Genomic DNA, 3,350 nt, shown 5'->3' on the forward strand with positions numbered 1-3,350 from the left:
ACAACAAAGAAGAACTTGGAATACAATATTCACTCATTAGTGTCAATAAAGTAGATCACTAAGAGTAACCAGTCAGCGATTATCCCTAGTAAACCAGTAGGCGGCGCAGTAGCTCACTGCTCTCTGCCATCTTGTCAATAATGTCATCTTTGTCAAGTGCCATTAGAATCATGATTAGAATCTCCTTCTCTGGCGGTCACCATAGCAACACTGGTAAACAAACCCTCGGAGCTCGGCTTTTGGCCGAGTTTTATACCATATAAAGGAATGAAGACATTTAATGGTCCAAATATTATTAATAAATATTCGAATATATTCGAATATTAATATTAATAAACATACAAACTTTTATCTTTGGTATACTACTGCGACTGCTTGATAAACGAACATTCCAGTTCGGGGAAGGGGGAAAATCAACAGAACTTGCGGTGGTTTGCGGCCATCCTGAACCAGAGCTCCCGGGTGTTTTCTTTTTAAATGTTCGTGCATTGCCGTAGTGCTGCTGTGGTACGCTAATGTAAATTTGCATAGTCTGCAAATAACCACATTGTTGGGAGCGTTGAGAGTGAAAAAATCCCACACTTTTGAACACCTCAGTCGTGTTTTTTTTGCTGTTGGAGCCTCTGTGCTCCCGCTATTACTGCTTGCCGCCGCCATTGTTATGATTAAACGATTGGCGACTAACGTTCTGGGGCCGTATTACAGAAACTTCCTATCTTAAGTCCTAAGTTAAGATAGGAGAAGTGGAGATAGGATTTTTCTCAATTTGGTATTACAGAAACATATCCTATCTTAATTTAGGAATCCTATCTTATCTCAGGTTAAGATATCCTAAGTAGGCGATCTAGCATCGACATTCAGCTTTTATGTCTGTTACCTAGCAACTGATGAAACTTGTTGTCGGATCACGTCACTTCACAGCTGACAACTGTCATAATCCTAAAATATCCAAAAACAACTGCTAGCTATGGATGGGATTGGGAAAATACAACGTCGTGCCGAAAATTTTAAAGCGGACGAAATAGAAAAGTTGGTGAGTTTAGTAGAAAGCTCAAAGGAAATATTGTATGGGAAATTTTCTATGAGTCTGACCAAAGAAAAGAAAGACCAAGAATGGCTGAAAATAGCCGAAAAGGTGAGCACCGTATCAGGGATCAGTAGAAACGTTGAAAACGTCAAGAAAAAAATTACCACACTCACAAGTGTCGTTAAGAATTAAGCAAGGTTAATTTGTAAAGACCGGAGAATTACCGGTGGTGGCAACTCTTCCGCTACCCCCCTGACACCGGCGGAGGACCGGATTGTGGGACTCCTCAGCAAGGCTGACTACGAGGGTAAGGCCAGTTTATAGACCTCCGTAAAGTGCTTTGTAGTCAACATATAAGATCGATCGGACGGCGAATTGCATTGCGTATCCGACATCCCGACGGAGAACTTTGAAGAGTGAATTTGCTTATGTCTATCTTATAATGTTTGACGTTCTCGTTCTCCCTGCTAGTGATTATGTTTCTTGACTTTATATTATAGCTGCTATGATATGATATATGATAAGAAAGACATACTAATTAACATTCTGGCTGTCCATGCAGGCATCGATGGAGGCTTTGAGACTGGGTTGCCAGTGGACTTCTTGGAGACCACAACTTCAGTCAGTGAAGTTGTTGAAGTCGATGCTACACAACCGCCTCCTGGTAAGATGTTAGGCTACTTGTAAGACGTTGTGATGATGATGACTTGGGGTCATATGTCAGCTAAACTGTCATTTATCTCGTCATTCATAATCTGTTTATAGCTTAAATGACATTACATGAATGTGCATACATTAAATCATCTAACATATCTGGCACCAGGATTATTTCCCTTTTATTGGTATGCTAATCAGAATTCTCTTTGTTTTTGCAGAAAAGAAAACACGTCCGCTGAAGTCATCACCAGAAACCCTTGCTCTGCTAGAAATTGAGAGGGAGAAGCTTCAATTATACAGAGAGAGAGTCGCCATAGAAAGAGAGCGACTCCTCCTTGAGAGGGAAACATTTGAATGGGAGAAGAGTAGGGCCAGAGTGTGCAAAAAATGTTTAACTGAAATATAAATGAATGAATTGTAATCTTGACCATTGTGTTGCTTCTATTTTTTAATTTAGTTTAAAAAAAATCTAATATAAGTCGATTTCTTGTGTTGATTCCATTGTAATGGACATCCTGTGCCTCTTCGGGGTGCTCCATATCCTGATCTGGTATGTCTGGATCTGGGAGGTTTGCCAGTCTGCAGATGTTGTGTAGCACAGCTGTCGCTTTGATGAACAGAACGACCTTCTCTGGAGTATATTGGAGATATCCACCACTCATGTCATGGCACCTCCATCTAACAGGAAAATATACAGTTTTAGAAAGATCTTGCAATATGTCTTTAGTAGACCTAAGTATGCCTTGAGCTAGAGGGCCTTACAATGCACTCACACCTTCCAAATGAAACACACCATGCACAGACCTTTAACTACTTTATGAATATACCTGCTCTTCCAGACTCCGAACAGACGTTCCACTCTTGCCCTGCATTTTTTGTGTGCTTGGTTGTATCTGATAATACAAAGCAAATATCATAAACTGAGTGTCCTAACAACACAAATGTAAGAATACTTATATATAAGCTATTTTTTTTTATTTAGCATACAGCATGTCTTGTGGTGTGCGCTCATTGGCTACTGGCGTCAAAAGAAAGGGTTTTAATGGGTAGCCAGAATCCCCAAGCAGCCATCCACTCAAACCACTTTCCCCCAGATACGTATTGAAGTCACTGCAGATAGACTAGTTGTTACAACAAGTAAAACCACATTTCTAACAATATAGGCCTAGGGAAATAGTCTTAATCATATACGCCACCTTGTGTTGAAGACGAAGGCGTCATGACTTGACCCAGGCCACTTCGCTACTAAATGTCGGATGAGCATGTTATGGTCTCCTATTGCCTGAATATTGATCGCATGGTATCCTTTAAGGCAAACATAGGTAGCTTCATCCTCTTTGGGCGCTTTAATTGGAAATAAGGATCCGTCCACCAGTCCTATTACACCCGGCATCCTTGCGTGTTCATAGAAGGCTTCCTTGATGATGTTGAGTTCATCACCCGTTGGAAACTTAATGTAACGTCGGGCTAATCCGCCAATGGCTTTTGCCACCTCAGTTAAATTACGCGACACTGCAGGTTGTGAAAGTTTACCTATATCGGCTACTTCGCTCTGAAAGTCACCTTTTGCAAAAAGTCTCAGCGCATTTGTCAGCTGTACGACAACAGGCAGAGCCCCATGACGGCGTGTCGGTCTCTCCAGAAAAGGTCGTAGCTCCTCGGCCAA

At 41.3% G+C, this 3,350-nt stretch overlaps 1 long non-coding RNA gene across 1 annotated transcript; it reads left to right on the plus strand.

The window, feature by feature from the left end:
• The first annotated feature begins 713 nt into the window (after window positions 1-713).
• On the plus strand, window positions 714-2,111 carry LOC115531441 (uncharacterized). The gene is made up of 3 exons (XR_003973888.1): window positions 714-1,334; window positions 1,590-1,691; window positions 1,903-2,111. It is a non-coding gene; the product is annotated as an uncharacterized LOC115531441 (long non-coding RNA).
• The last annotated feature ends 1,239 nt before the right edge of the window (window positions 2,112-3,350 follow it).

Source organism: Gadus morhua, chromosome 18 (assembly GCF_902167405.1).
Source record: "Gadus morhua chromosome 18, gadMor3.0, whole genome shotgun sequence".
Classification (NCBI taxonomy): Eukaryota; Metazoa; Chordata; class Actinopteri; order Gadiformes; family Gadidae; genus Gadus; species Gadus morhua.